This window comes from Pan paniscus, chromosome 4 (assembly GCF_029289425.2).
Source record: "Pan paniscus chromosome 4, NHGRI_mPanPan1-v2.0_pri, whole genome shotgun sequence".
Lineage (NCBI taxonomy): Eukaryota > Metazoa > Chordata > Mammalia > Primates > Hominidae > Pan > Pan paniscus.
In genome coordinates, this window is record NC_073253.2 from 139,773,180 (window position 1) to 139,789,951 (window position 16,772).

Genomic DNA, 16,772 nt, shown 5'->3' on the forward strand with positions numbered 1-16,772 from the left:
GTCTTCAATTTTATTTCTTTCTTCAATAGAAATTTGAGTGGTTTCTATGCACCAGGCTCTGTGTAGCTGGAAACCTTGTTCTATGTTTTGTTCCATTTGCTTCCATATTTATTAGCTGCCTTAGAGTCATACCCAGGGTAGGAAATAGGTAATTAATGGGATGAGAGAAGAGTCTTAGATGGCTGGTATTTTTTTAAGTAAAATTTTTATTTTAAAGTAGGTTTAGACTTATAGAAAATTTGCAAAGACAGTACAGAGAGTTCTCATTTACCCCTCAACTTGGCTCTCTCCAATATTAATATCTTACATTAACTATACATTTGTTATAATTAGTAACCAACACTGTTACATTGCTATTAATGAAATTTTACACATTATTCAGATTTCAAAGTTTTCCCACTAATATTTATAGTTGTTTTTGTTTTTGTTGTTGTTGTTGCTCTAGGTTCACAACAAAGATACCATGTACATTTGGTTGTCATGCCTTCTTAATCTCCTCTGGTCTGTGAAAGTTTTTCAGTCTTTCCTCATTATTCAGAACTTTCACCATTTAAGGAGTACTGGTTAGATATTTTGTACAATTTCTCTCAACTTGTGTTCATCTAATATGTTTCTCATGATTAGACTAGGGTTATGGATTTCTGAGAAGACCACAAAAGTGTCCTCATTACATCATTTCAGAGTAAACGCCATGAACATGTGAACATGACCTATGTTTGGTGACGTGAAACTTGATTAGACGATGAGGGTAATGTTTACCAGATTCTGCACTACAAAGTTGCTTTTTCCCTCTTCCATATGCTATTCTTCAGAAGCAAGTCACTCTGCCCAAGCTGCACTCAAAGAGGAGAGTGGAGAACTAAACTTCACCTTCTGGTGTAAATACATAAATTATTTGGAATTCTTCTGTAGGGAGATGTGTTCCTTCCCACCTTTATCTATTATCTATCTATTTATTTATATAAGCATAGACTCATGTATATTTATTTTATACTTTGTGTTATAATTCACTACTACATTTGTTATTTATTTTGTTGCTCAATTGTTCTACCTTTGGCCATTGGGAGCTTTTTCAGTTCAGAACTTGCATCCCTTGACAATCCCCTCACCTTTTGATTTTTGAGTACTTCCTTACTTTTAGAAATTACTAGATGCTGCAGGCTCATCTTGTATTTTTTCCTGGCCAGCCCTAATAATCAGCCATTTCTTCAAGGAGTTCTGCTTCCTTTTACTGAATAATAATATTAGAAACCAGAATCTGGGCACTCATGATGCTTGTTACAACTGAGGTGTCATAGATTCTAGGACTCTCAGAGGCTGTTATAGTTTCAATTCAACGTTGAGTCCTCTGCACAGTGGAAGCTCAATAGCCGACTCTCTTCTCTTGGAACATGCTTTTGGGTTCATCAGAGTTTCCTCCAGTGGAGTCATCCAACTACTTTTACCTTATTGGCAATAGGGACTATTGATAATTTTTTAAAATGTGGCATAATAATTAAAGCTGTGTTTTACTAAAAATTATTTGCATAGCAACTTGGGGAATTAAATGGATGAGAAAAGAGACACAAGATGAAAAGGCCAGATAGGAAATTAATGTGCTAGACTTGGGTTATCTTAAAAAATCTATGCAAAGGTGATTACTATAAAAGTTAAAAGGAGGGAGGCAGATATAACAAACATCTACTAAAAATCTTGACGGTCTGGGTGTTTTCGGACACTTCCTGCCATGGTTATACATTTTAAGGATTTTTCTGACACCCAATTCTGTTATTACTGCAACATATAAGTTGGGACAGCTTCTAACCCCCATCTGACACTCAGGTCATTTATAATGGGGGAGTCATAGAGTGGTTCCTGCAGTCTGCAGCTCTTGGGCCTCAAGTCTTAAGACTGGGTTATACACAGCTTCTCCATTGTATTAACACATGATATTTTGCTATTTACCTCCAGGAAGTGTATGAATCCACTCAGGAGGTATGACTAGATGTATGGTAGATGCACCTGACAGCAATAACTTAACCTAAGCATATCATGAGAATGATCTTGTATGGCAGATGCATCTGAGAGCAATAACGTTAACTTAAGCATACCCTGTATGCCAGATACACCTGACAGTAATAACTTAAGAAATGAGGGTTGCCGGCAGGGCGTGGTGGCTCATGCCTGTAATCCCAGCACTTTGGGAGGCCAAGGCCGGTGGATCACAAGGTCAGGAGATCGAGACCATCCTGGCTAACACGGTGAAACCCTGTCTCTACTAAAAATACAAAAAATTAGCCGGGCGTGGTGGTGGGAGCCTGTAATCCCAGCTACTCCGGAGGCTGAGGCAGGAGAATGGCGTGAACCTAAGAGGCGGAGCTTGTGGCGAGCCGAGATCGGGCCACTGCACTCCAGCCTGGGCGATAGTGCGAGACTCCCACTCAAAAAAAAAAAAAAAAAAGAAATGAGTATTGCCACATCGAGGTTGTTATGGCTCTGGGAGGGCGGTAAGTAAAAGTGCTATGTAAACAGCATGCTTTTTACAAGCTGTTTCAGTTCTCCTGTCCAGCCCACTGCCACTGGACTACCCTGGTAAGTAAGTACCCTCAAATAAACCTCTGTTTCATTCACTGGCTCCAGATCTCCTCTTTGGCCTCTTGAACCTGGTGCCATCCATCCATCCTGAAGGTAAAAAGGATCCAGCATGACATGACACCAAATGTTCTTTTCAAATAGCTGTTGCAGCATTCATTTTCCATTTTCCCATTTTTTTTTTTTTGTATTTTCTAAGAGGAGGGTTGGGAAATAGTACTGAAATAAAACATTTATGGATCTTGTGAGGAGGAGAATGTGCCATTTAAGGACTTTTGGGTCTTAGCCCAAAGCACTGTACATAAAGTTCCTGATGAATATGGAGGGCTTTGAATGCTTATGTCAGGAGTTTGCATTTAATTCTTCGAGACTTCTTTGTTACATCAAATGCAGTGCATGGAGCAGCAACAGCTGCATCAACTAAGAGTTTGCTGTGAAATTAAGAGTTATCAGGCCCCATATACTGAATAAGAATCTACATTTTAATAAGATCCCCCAAACCATCCATATACACATTAAAGTTTGAGATACAATCATATAGACCAATGGCCCACTAAGTTGGCTACACTTTGGAGTCATTTGGGAAGCTTTATAAATTACTGGCATTGGGGTCTATCCCCAGAAATTCTGATTTAATTGATATTGTGTGACATGAGCATTTGGATTTTTAAAACTTCCCAATATTCAGCGTATTTTGAGAACTACTATTCTCAGCCAATGGCTCTTAACTCTGATTGGACATTAGAATCATTTGAGATATTTAAATTCAACAACAACAAAAAATGTTTGGGTCCTATTATCCACAAGTCTTAGTTAATTTTGGGTGCCGTTAACTAATTCTTTTTTATAATTTCCCATGTAATTCTAATTTGCTGCAAGCATTGAGAACCTTTACTTTTAGGCCTCTGGAGGATACACCTTGAAGCTATTTTTCCAAAAGTGGAATAGAGGCCTGGAAGAAATTAAGTGACTTCTCAAAAGAAAACTGGAGTCGAGAACTTCTAGATTGCTGCTCTAACTACAAGATGCTCTTCAGTTCCCATCTTCAAGAAGAATAGCACAACATTGTGCAAGTTATAAGTATTATCATTCCTCATAAAAAGCTTTTATTGCTTGTTCAACTCCACCGGGTATTATGAATTCTGTGACATTTGCAAATTCAAAAAGCACCATATTATCTCTACATTTCACACTGCTTGTTGAAAGCTAATATTACTCACTGTATTGTACAACTCTCTCATGTCTGCACATTACATTTTAAGAATCCCATAACAGATTTCTGCCCTCTACTCCAGAGCACTACCAATGCATCTCTGCAAGCTGGACTTCTCCTCTTGCCTGAAGTGACTTGGGGACTAAACAGTCTTTTCTCAAGTCTTTGCAATCGGCTTGTATTCTCCTTATAAACACTAGTTTCAGCTTTTATTTTTTGAGTTTTATAATACATTCTGATAAATGCTTTCCCCCTAAGGGCTTGTCAGGAGCAAGGGTGATTGATAAACTGTTTCAAAGGGAAGGGAAAAACGTTCTGTCTAATATCTGCCATTGTGGCAGATTACATAACTAATGTTCTAGAGCTAATCGGTACTAAATGGATTTTGTATTTTAAATGCTTGCTGCAGCCATCCAGGTATGAATTACATTTCTTTATCAAAATCCTTATGAGGACCCCTTGACTTGTAAAAATCTAGCACATAAATACAGGCCACTGAATGGTGCTAGTTGTGTGTACTTGCATTATTAGGGCATCGTTTATTTTGAAAGCTTATAAATCATCACTACATGTGAAAAGGCCTCCCACGAAAAATAAAAAGTTTGTCCTTGGTCATCAGCATGTCTACTTGGAGAGGTGCTGCTTTCTCGGTGTCAGACGGCTGGGGTTTCAGCTCTTCACTCCTTGTTTGCCTAGAATTCTGGGGACAGGATTCTTTTCAGCAGACTTTTCTGATGTATGTCAACCAGAGTAATTTTAGGTGGTACATGAGTGAATATTTTGATTTTGGCAATTGCAACATTTGTCTATCTTTGCATTAAGCCTGCTGATGTATTTTACTTCCTACTTTGCCTGCCTCCGGGAGCTCAGAACCAGGAAAAACTAAAATAGAATAGAAGAGGGAGTGAAAAAGAAAGGAGCCAATGGAAGCGTAAAGAGGAGGAATCTCATGTTAAAAGAGAGGTATTGATAGGTGCAGAAAAGTGTGTGTGTGCATGTGTGTGTGTATGTGTGTATCTAGAAGCTTCTTCTGAACTTTCTTCAATGGGAAGGTCCATCTCGCCTGACCACAGGAATAGCAGCTAGAGAGCTCTTCTCCCGCTCCAGTGAGATGAGAATTTTACTCCTCTCTTAAGGGCTGAGTGAGATGGAATTTTAGAAAGCTCAGCGAAAAGAATGACAGGCAACAATAAAGAAAGGTTCAGAAATGGTAGTACAGGCAGTAATACTCGACTACAGGACTTTTAGAAAAATTAAAGGTCCAAAGCTATGCAGCTCTGCAGGTATGTACGCTAAAGCTTTATGATAGAACAGCCACAGATACATTGGAGAAAGCCCTGAATTACGAATTAATGACCACAGATACATTCCCCTGCTTTGTGCTTAAGTCACTATGACCGAGGAAAATCTCTTCTCTTCTGAGCCTCAATTTCCACTTCTGTAAAATGCAACAGTGAGATCTAAAAAATATGTTTCATTGTTATTTTGCAAAATAATAAATCCAGTATGATTGTTTGTTGTTATTATTGTATTTTTAAGTTGAATTTATGCTATGAACTTCTATTCATGGCAAATGAAATAATTAATTTTCCACTTGTAATCATGATACAACGTTTTGCTTTTAGGTAAGTTTATTTAAGTTAAAAAAAATTTTACTTGAAGGAAATGTAAGGTTTTTTAAAATTATTATTATACTTTAAGTTTTAGGGTACATGTGCACATGTGCAGGTTAGTTACATATGAATACATGTGCCATGCTGGTGTGCTGCACCCATTAACTCCTCATGTAGCATTAGGTATATCTCCTAATGCTATCCCTCCCCCCTCCCCAGACCCCACGACAGTCCCCAGAGTGTAATGTTCCCCTTCCTGTGTCCATGTGTTCTCATTGTTCAATTCCCACCTAGGAGTGAGAACATGCGGTGTTTGGTTTTTTGTCCTTGCAATAGTTTACTGAGAATGATGATTTCCAATTTCATCCATGTCCCTACAAAGGACATGAACTCATCCTTTTTTATGGCTGCATAGTATTCCATGGTGTATATGTGCCACATTTTCTTAATCCAGTCTATCATTGTTGGACATTTGGATTGGTTCCCAGTCTTTGCTATTCTCAATAGTGCCACAATAAACATACGTGTGCATGTGTCTTTATAGCAGCATGATTTATAGTCCTTTGGGTATATACCCAGTAATGGGATGGCTGGGTCAAATGGTATTTCTAGTTCTAGATCCCTGAGGAATTGCCACACTGACTTCCACAATGATTGAACTAGTTTACAGTCCCACCAACAGTGTAAAAGTGTTCCTATTTCTCCACATCCTCTCCAGCACCTGTTGTTTCCTGACTTTTTAATGATTGCCATTCTAACTGGTGTGAGATGGTATCTTATTGTGGTTTTGATTTGCATTTCTCTGATGGCCAGGGATGATGAGCATTTTTTCATGTGTTTTTTGGCTGCATAAATGTCTTCTTTTGAGAAGTGTCTGTTCATGTCCTTTGCCCACTTTTTGATGGGGTTGTTTTTTTCTTGTAAATTTGTTTGAGTTCATTGTAGATTCTGTATATTAGCCCTTTGTCAGATGAGTAGGTTGTGAAAATTTTCTCCCATTTTGTAGGTTGCCTGTTCACTCTGATGGTAGTTTCTTTTGCTGTGCAGAAGCTCTTTAGTTTAATTAAATCCCATTCGTCAATTTTGGCTTTCGTTGCCATTGCTTTTGGTGTTTTAGACATGAAGTCCTTGCCCATGCCTATGTCCTGAATGGTAATGCCTAGGTTTTCTTCTAGGGTTTTTATGGTTTTAGGTCTAACGTTTAAGTCTTTAATCCATTTTGAATTAATTTTTGTATAAGATGTAAGGAAGGGATCCAGTTTCAGCTTTCTACATATGGCTAGCCAGTTTTCCCAGTGCCATTTATTAAATAGAGAGTCCTTTCCCCATTGCTTGTTTTTCTCAGGTTTGTCAAAGATCAGATAGTTGTAGATATGTGGTGTTATTTCTGAGGGCTCTGTTCTGTTCCATTGATCTATATCTCTGTTTAGGTACCAGTACCATGCTGTTTTGGTTACTGTAGCCTTGTAGTATAGTTTGAAGCCAGGTAGTGTGATGCCTCCAGCTTTGTTCTTTTGGCTTAGGATTGACTTGGCAATGCAGGCTCTTTTTTGGTTCCATATGAACTTTAAAGTAGTTTTTTCCAATTCTGTGAAGAAAGTCATTGGTAGCTTGATGGGGATGGCATTGAATCTGTAAATTACCTTGGGCAGTATGGCCATTTTCACAATATTGATTCTTCCTACCCATGAGCATGGAATGTTCTTCCATTTCTTTATATCTTCTTTTATTTCATTGAGCAGTGGTTTGTAGTTCTCCTTGAAGAGGTCCTTCACGTCCCTTGTAAGTTGGATTCCTAGGTATTTTATTCTCTTTGAAGCAATTGTGAATGGGAGTTCACTCATGATTTGGCTCTCTGTTTGTCTGTTGTTGGTGTATAGGAATGCTTGTGATTTTTGTACATTGATTTTGTATCCTGAGACTTTGCTGAAGTTGCTTATCAGCTTAAGGAGATTTTGGGCTGAGACAATGGGGTTTTCTAGATATACAATCATGTCTTCTGCAAACAGGGACAATTTGACTTCCTCTTTTCCTAATTGAATACCCTTTATTTCCTTCTCCTGCCTAATTGCCCTGGCCAGAACTTCCAACACTATGTTGAATAGGAGTGGTGAGAGAGGGCATCCCTGTCTTGTGCCCGTTTTCAAAGGGAATGCTTCCAGTTTTTGCCCATTCAGTATGATATTGGCTGTGGGTTTGTCATAGATAGCTCTTATTATTTTGAGATACGTCCCATCAATACCTAATTTATTGAGAGTTTTTAGCATGAAGGGCTGTTGAATTTTGTCAAAGGCCTTTTCTGCATCTATTGAGATAATCATGTGGTTTTTGTCTTTGGTTCTGTTTATATGCTTGATTACATTTATTGATTTGTGTATATTGAAACAGCCTTGCATCCCAGGGATGAAGCCCACTTGATCATGGTGGATAAGCTTTTTGATGTGCTGTTGGATTTGGTTGGCCAGTATTTTATTGAGGATTTTTGCATCAATGTTCATCAAGGATATTGGTCTAAAATTCTCTTTTTTGGTTGTATCTCTGCCTGGCTTTGGTATCAGGATGATGCTGGCCTCATAAAATGAGTTAGGGAGGATTCCCTCTTTTTCTATTGATTGGAATAGTTTCAGAAGGAATGGTACCATTTCCTCCTTGTACCTCTGGAAGAATTCCGCTGTGAATCCATCTGGTCCTGGACTCTCTGTGGTTGATAAGCTATTGATTATTGCCACAATTTCAGAGCCTGTTATTGGTCTATTCAGAGATTCAACTTCTTCCGGGTTTAGTCTTGGGAGGGTGTATGTGTCAAGGAATTTATCCATTTCTTCTAGATTTTCTAGTTTATTTACGTAGAGGTGTTTGTAGTATTCTCTGATGGTAGTTTGTATTTCTGTGGGATCGGTGGTGATATCCCCTTTATCATTTTTTATTGCATCTATTTGACTCTTCTCTCTTTTCTTCTTTATTAGTCTTGCTAGCGATCTATCAATTTTGTTGATCCTTTAAAAAAACCAGCTCCTGGATTCATTAATTTTTTGAAGGGTTTTTTGTGTCTCTATTTCCTTCAGTTCTGCTCTGATTTTAGTTATTTCTTGCCTTTTGCTAGCTTTTGAATGTGTTTGCTCTTGCTTTACTAGTTCTTTTAATTGCGATGTTAGAGTGTCAATTTTGGATCTTTCCTGCTTTGTCTTGTGGGCATTTAGTGCTATAAATTTCCCTCTACACACTGCTTTGAATGTGTCCCAGAGATTCTGGTATGTTTTGTCTTTGTTCTCGTTGGTTTCAAAGAACATCTTTATTTCTGCCTTCATTTTGTTATGTACCCAGTAGTCATTCAGGAGCAGGTTGTTCAGTTTCCATGTAGTTGAGCAGTTTTGAGTGAGTTTCTTAATCCTGAGTTCTAGTTTGATTGCACTGTGGTCTGAGAGACAGTTTGTTATAATTTCTGTTCTTTTACATTTGCTGAGGAGAGCTTTACTTCCAACTATGTGGTCAGTTTTGGAATAGGTGTGGTGTGGTGTTGAAAAAAATGTATATTCTGTTGATTTGGGGTGGAGAGTTTTGTAGATGTCTATTATGTCCACTTGGTGCAGAGCTGAGTTCAATTCCTGGGTATCCTTTTTAAATTTCTGTCCCGTTGATCTGTCTAATGTTGACAGTGGGGTGTTAAAGTCTCTCATTATTATTGTGTGGTAGTCTAAGTCTCTTTGTAGGTCACTCGGAACTTGCTTTATGAATCTGGGTGCTCCTGTATTGGATGCATATATATTTAGGATAGTTAGCTCTTCTTGTTGAATTGATCCCTTTACCATTATGTAATGGCCTTCTTTGTCTCTTTTGATCTTTGTTGGTTTAAAGTCTGTTTTATCAGAGACTAGGATTGCAACCCCTGCCTTTTTTTGTTTTCCATTTGCTTGGTAGATCTTCCTCCATCCTTTTATTTTGAGCCTATATGTGTCTCTGCAAGTGAGATGGGTTTCCTGAATACAGCACATTGATGGGTCTTGACTCTTTATCCAATTTGCCAGTCAGTGCCTTTTAGTTGGAGCATTTAGTCCATTCACATTTAAAGTTAATATTGTTATGTGTGAATTTGATCCTGTCATTATGATGTTAGCTGGTGATTTTGCTCATTAGTTGATGCAGTTTCTTCCTAGCCTCAATGGTCTTTACAATTTGGCATGATTTTGCAGTGACTGGTACTGGTTGTTCCTTTCCATGTTTAGTGCTTCCTTCAGGAGCTCTTTTAGGGCAAGCCTGGTGGTGACAAAATATCTCAGCATTTGCTTTTCTGTGAAGTATTTTATTTCTCCTTCACTTATGAAGCTTAGTTTGGCTGGATATGAAATTCTGGGTTGAAAATTCTTTTCTTTAAGAATGTTGAATATTGGCCCCCACTCTCTTGTGGCTTGTAGAGTTTCTGCTGAGACATCAGCTGTTAGTCTGATGGGCTTCCCTTTGTGGGTAACCTGACCTTTCTCTCTGGCTGCCCTTAACATTTTTTCCTTCATTTCAACTTTGGTGAACCTGACAATTATGTGTCTTGGTGTTGCTCTTCTCGATGAGTATCTTTGTGGCATTCTCTGTATTTCCTGAATGTGAATGTTCGCCTGCCTTGCTAGATTGGAGAAGTTCTCCTGGATAATATCCTGCAGAGTGTTTTCCAACTTGATTCCATTCTCCCCGTCACTTTCAGGTACACCAATGAGACGTAGATTTGGTCTTTTCACATAGTCCCATATTTCTTGGAGGCTTTGTTTGTTTCTTTTTATTCTTTTTTGTCTAAACTTCCCTTCTCGCTTCATTTCATTCATTTCATCTTCCATCACTGATCCCCTTTCTTCCAGTTGATCTCATTGGCTCCTGAGGCTTCTGCATTCTTCACGTAGTTCTCAAGCCTTGGCTTTCAGCTCCATCAGCTCCTTTAAGCACGTCTCTGTATTGGTTATTCTAGTTATACATTCATCTAAATTTTTTTCAAAGTTTTTAACTTCTTTGCCTTTGGTTTGAATTTCCTCCTGTAGCTTGGAGTAGTTAAGTGGTCAGGGAGTTCCCTTTCGTAGTCAAAGAAAGGGGTGATAGATGGCACCTGGAAAACAGGGTCACTCCCACCCTAATACTGTGCTTTTCTGACGGGCTTAGAAAACGGCGCACCAGGAGATAATATCCCGCACCTGGCTCAGAGGGTCCTATGCCCAGGGAGTCTCGCTGATTGCTAGCACAGCAGTCTGAGATCAAACTGCAAGGAGGCAGCGAGGCTGGGGGAGGGGCGCCCGCCATTGCCCAGGCTTGCTTAGGTAAACAAAGCAGCTGGGAAGCTCAAACTGGGTGGAGCCCACCACAGCTCAAGGAGGCCTGCCTGCCTCTGTAGGCTCCACCTCTGGGGGCAGGGCACAGACCAACAAAAAGACAGCAGTAAACTCTGCAGACTTAAATGTCCCTGTCTGACAGCTTTGAAGAGAGCATTGCTTCTCCCAGCACGCAGCTGGAGATCTGAGAACGGGCAGACTGCCTCCTCAAGTGGGTCCCTGACCCCTGACCCCTGAGCAACCTAACTGGGAGGCACCCCACAGTAGGGGCAGACTGACCCCTCACAGGCCGGGTACTCCTCTGAGACAAAACTTCCAGAGGAACAATCAGACAGCAGCATTCACGGTTCACGAAAATCCACTGTTCTGATGCCACCGCTGCTGATACCCAGGCAAACAGGGTCTGGAGTGGACCTCTAGCAAACTCCAGCAGACCTGCAGCTGAGGGTCCTGTCTGTCAGAAGGAAAACTAACAAACAGAAAGGGCATCCACAACAAAAACCTATCTGTACATCACCATCATCAAAGATCAAAAGTAGATAAAACCACAAAGATAGGGAAAAAACAGAACAGAAAAACTGGAAACTCTAAAAAGCAGAGCGCCTTTCCTCCTCCAAAGGAACGCAGTTCCTCACCAGCAATTGAACAAAGCTGGACGGAGAATGACTTTGACGAGTTGAGAGAAGAAAGCTTCAGAGAATCACAGAAAATGTAAGTTGATACTTAGAGTAAGAATGGATGCTTTCATAAAGTTTATTCTGTGTCAGACACTGTTCTAAGGGCTTCACATACATTAACTCATTTGATCCCTACAATTTGCAGAAAACATTATATTCTTTCTTGCCAGATAAAGAGACTGAGACATAAGAGGTTAAGTGTCTTGCACAATTCATGAGTAGAGGAAGTCAGAGACTGAATCCGGATTCTCTGGCTCCACAGTCAATGTGCTATACAGTCAACCAGTCTACATACTACAGCATAAGTATCAATACAGGAAGGGAACATATGGCAAAAATAGGAAGGATGGTACTCAAAAGACACTGCCCTAAGTTTTTTTTGGAATTACAGATTTGTGTCTTAGTTAAATCTTTGCCTGGAATAAAAGGTGCCTGCTCAAAAAATGATGTCATAGGTGAACAAATGAATGAATTTGTTTTCTATATCACAACCAGTGGTATCTCTCTAAAGCTCAAATTATATCATTTAACTCTTCTGCTTAAACTCCTTTAGTGGCTTCCTATGAAGGTTGTCAGATTAAGTAAATACAAACACAGAATACCCAGTTATTTGGATTTCAAATAAACAATGATTTTTTAATAGTATGTTTTTAATAATAATTAAGACATATTTATACCGAAAAAGTTATTTGTTGTTTATTTGAAATTCACATTTAGCTGGGCCTTCTACATTTTATCTGGCAACCTTGCTCTCAATTGCCCTCAGAATAATGTCCAAATTATTTAATTGCTTTGGAGTTTGTGATGTGCTTGTAGCTTATTTCTTCAACCTCTTGAGGTTTTTACACCATTCCCCACTTAGACTTTATGTTCTAGACATGCCTGAATATTTGCAGTTCCCTGAATGAATCTTTTTCTCTGAACTTCTGGCCTTTTCACAGGATATTCTCTTATTCTTGCCGTTCTTTACCTAACTTTTTTGTTAGATCAGATAAGAAGTCGCTCCTCCAAAATGTAGGTTAGGAGCAACCATGCCTTCCTCTTTTCCAAGCAGAGTTCCCATTACACTGTCTAGTAATAGTCAGATAAACAATTTTAATTGTTTGTCTCTCTCTAGACTTCAGGCTCTTTGAAGGTAGGGGGATATCCATCTTGCTCGATGTTGCATCCTTTTGTCTGCCTGGCACATAATAGAATCTGAAGCAATATTTGGTGAATAAAGTGATCTCAAAAGTGTAATTATGGAGAAAGTTAGAGTCTCCTTGCCCACTTTGGTTATTCAGAAAACAAGGAGCCAACAAAGTATTCGTAATAAAGTGACTATTGGTGCATATGTGTATTCTGCATGTTTTGCCCATGTCAGATCCATTTTTTACATGAATATATTTAACATTATTACAAAGTTTTAAAATTTTGTTTCTCAGGTAAGCTATACATGATTGGCTCCTTTCAGCAGCAGTGTCTGTGTGGTTAAAATCAATGGTATAAAAATTATGGCTTTAATCATTCTGATAAATCATTGTAACTTTAGAGCTTATTTATCAATTTCTACAGAATTTAATATCAAGATGTAGTTTACCCAGCTGATTCTATGTTTGCTTATTGGCAACCTTTATATAGTCTGAATGTATAAGACGATGATGAACACCACATAAAATCCATACTGTATAGTACTAGTGCTGAGCAACTCAAGGCCTCTCAAGGATGTTCCTAGCAAATCTTATCCTAGAACTTAGACTGATCAGTAAGCAATCATTAATGTAGCCATTTTTCATGGAGGACTACTGTACAGTCATTTGCGATTGTGCTATGCTAATGTGGATCTGGCATCTTCATCATGCAGTTCACTGAATACGAACTTGCCAAATTGTTCTTTTCTATCAAGCTCAAGTTTCACCCAAATCAACACGAACTTTTTCCATGAATTTAGAAAATGGCAACTGGGCAGCCCATGCTACTTGACTCTGGAGGCGGGGCTCAGACACCAGGCCAAATAGAGAACGAGCTAAAACAGGTCCAGCGGGGGAAACAGCTTTCCATAAGACAAACCCCACCAGTGGACCGCATTAGTTTGCCATTGCCATGGCAACATCTGGAAGTTGCTGCCTTGTTCTATGATAATGACCAAACAACTTGAAGTTGTCACTCTTTTCCTAGGAATTTCTGCATATAATTTAAAGTAGGTATAAATATGCATGCAGACATGCCTTTGAGCTGCCACTCTGGGCACACTGCCTATGGGGTAGTCCTACTCTGCAAGGAGCAGTACCTCTGCTGGCTGCTGTTCACTGCTGCTTCAATAAAAGTTGCTGTTTAACACCACCAGTTCACCCTTGAATTCTTCACTGGGCAAAGCCAAGAACCCCTGGGTAGAGCCAAAAACCCTCCCAGGCTAAGCCTCAATTTTGGGCCTTTCTTGTCCTGCATCACTACCAGTTCCTTTCTGGATAATAAAGCTGGCTTCAAATAGAGAGTATAGAATTTTGAGTCAAAGATCACTCTGAGGACTTTCTGCTTTTGTTAGTCTTTGAGCCTCCTCTACCTTCTTTGTAAAATGGAACTAATAATATGAATTTTTGGAAAAGTTGTTTTAGGTTTCTAACCTTTTAAAAATATTTTAAGCTCAGCCATTATCATCAGAAAATGTTGTTTGTCTGCCTGTGTTTTTTGTCTGCCTACTGCCTGCCCACTTCTCTGCCTCTCTTTTATGTGCTTGGAAGTACACACGCACACACACACACCCCTGGAAAATTTGAATGGAAACACCTCTGGTACCCATGGAACAAGTACTGGCTCAAACCATCCATAGCTTAGCTGAATATTAGGGAAGCCAGCCTCCTCTGTACTGCTTTCACATTACTCCACTTTAGGATGTCTAAATATTAGCAAGTCTAGTGAGCAGATCACCTTATTTCTAATTGTTATTCCAAGTGATATCAAATGAACTTGATGAGGGTCTTGATAAACAGCTGATGGGAATGTAACCACTATCCTTCTACATCTTCATATGTCTCAACACTGAAGTTCTAATACTTAAAAAGTGTTATGCATGTCTATTTCTTGCAGCCTTAAAAAACCTGCTGAAAATACAATTGTCTAAAATTTTATTGCCAGAACCGACAACTGGGAAAAAATATATGATTAATAATATTTATAGTAATTTGTTTCTAATAATGAAAAATTTGAAATAACAGAAACATCAAAAACTGGTGGAAATTAGTGGCTATGCTTTACAAATTTTATCATTGAGCAGGGCCATCAGAATCTTGCTCTAATAAAGCTATATGCTGGGAAGCCCCTGGCTTCACCTGGCTACACTGAGGACCAAGTGGATTAACAGCTTGAGATGTACCTGAAGTCCATTCATGGCATGCTGACTGGAAAGTTCTAAACTAAAGCATTTGCTTACAATGGGGTATTTTAATTGGCAAAAATGGTCATATAAATCTAAATGAAAAGATTTCTACAGCAGATTGCATAGGAAAAAAGGTTACAGTTAAGTATATATAGTTTACACAATTTATGCATATGTGCATGCCTGAGGAGCTGTTTGGAGTGAGTCAGCAATATCATATTATGAAGTGATAGGATTCTGGGTTCTAATTTAAATATATATATATTTGTTATATAAAAATTTTTACCAGTGTTTGCTGCATTTACTGTGAGAATGAAGACCATTCTCGGCAGACTGTTGATATTTCAGAAAATGTCAACACCACTCTGAAGGGATGCGTAGTTTTTGTGAAGGGCCCCAGAGGAAACCTGCAGAGAGACTTCAGTCACATCAATGTAGAACTTAGTCTCCTTGGAAAGGAAAAGAAGAGGCTCAAGGTTGACAAAAGGGGGGAAATAGAAAGAAAGTGGCTACGGTTTGTGCTATTCATAGCACAACATGATCATAGCACAACATACAGAACATGATCAAAGGTGTTACACTGGACTTCCATTACAATATGAGGTCTGTGTATGCTCACTTCCCCATCAATGTCATTATCCCTGAGAATAGGTCTCTTTTTGAAATCAGACATTTCTTGGCTAAGGCCGGATGAGGTGGCTCTTGCCTGTAATCCCAGTACTTTGGGAGGCCGAGGCAGGAGGATCTCCTGAAGTCAGGAATTCGAGACCAGCCTGGCCAACATGGTGAAACCCCGTCTCTACTAAAACTACAAAAAAATTAGCCAGGCATGCTGACAGGCGTCTGTAATCCCAGCTACTCGAATGGCTGAGAATCACTTGAACCCAGGAGGCTGAGGTTGCAGTGAGCTGAGATCACGCCATTACACTCCAGCCTGGGCAACAACAGTAAAACTCCATCTCAAATATATATATATATATATATATATATATATATATATATATATATATATATATATATATTTCCACAGGGTTCAGATGAGGCCAGGTGTTGCTTGTTCAGTATATCTCAAGCCCAGAAAGATGACTTAATCCTGGAAGGAAATGACATTGAACTGGTTTCAAATTCAACTGCTTTGATTCAGCAAGCCACAACAGCTAAAAACAAGAGTATCAGAAAAATTTTGGATGGCATCTATGTCTCTGAAAAAGGGACAGTTCAGCAAGCTGAGTAAGATATAACAGTTGTCTGGTTACATAAACAAGATGCCAGATGATTCCAAAGAACTAACTGTGATATTTAAATGATGCAATAAAAGACCTGTTGATTTGGAAAATAATTACCATTATCAAGTATACTTTTCCCAAAATAATAATCCTATATAACAGGAGAAGGTTCTCACCTACTGTTGTGGTCTTGAGTCTATCCTCCTCCACCCTATTTATTTCCCATCAGGTGATAGACTTGCATTTTGAAAGATCAACTTCACTTTTCTGGGGATGTGTCATGATTAGTTCAAGTAAACTTTGTTAATTCCATTAATTTTATCAGTGATTGATACAAGCAACTCTGTCTAAGGTAATAAGAACATGTCAATTTTCAGTTCACAAGGACTGGCTCAAGTTTGAGGATCTGACTCAGTTTGAAACAGTGAGGTGGAATTAAAGTTTATTAATGGTTTCTGGAAAAGTTTCCTTGCTTTTAAAATAGAGACTCAAGGAATATATTATCTCTTTTTCTCTGGATTTTTTTTTTCAGTTGCCGATGTGCCGCTTTGCCTGAGCATTGGATCTAACTAAGAGAATTAAAAAGAAATAGAGTCAGAGTCCCAAATTAAGTACGCCAGTCTTATTTTACTGTTACCTGAACAAATACTTTTCCTTATAGCTTAATGCTGTTTGATTTCATTGCTGTTGAAAGCATTTTAATAGGTTCATCCACTTGATTGGTGGCAAGAATAGAGTTATCCCACCTCCAGGCATCATGTCAAAGATATCTTATAAGATATGGTGATGTATGTAATGTTTAACATATGTA

The 16,772-nt window shown here is 38.9% G+C and overlaps 1 pseudogene; it reads left to right on the top strand.

The window, feature by feature from the left end:
* Positions 1–4,991: 4,991 nt before the first annotated feature.
* On the top strand, positions 4,992–15,969 carry LOC100979447 (large ribosomal subunit protein uL6-like; annotated as a pseudogene).
* Positions 15,970–16,772: the final 803 nt, after the last annotated feature.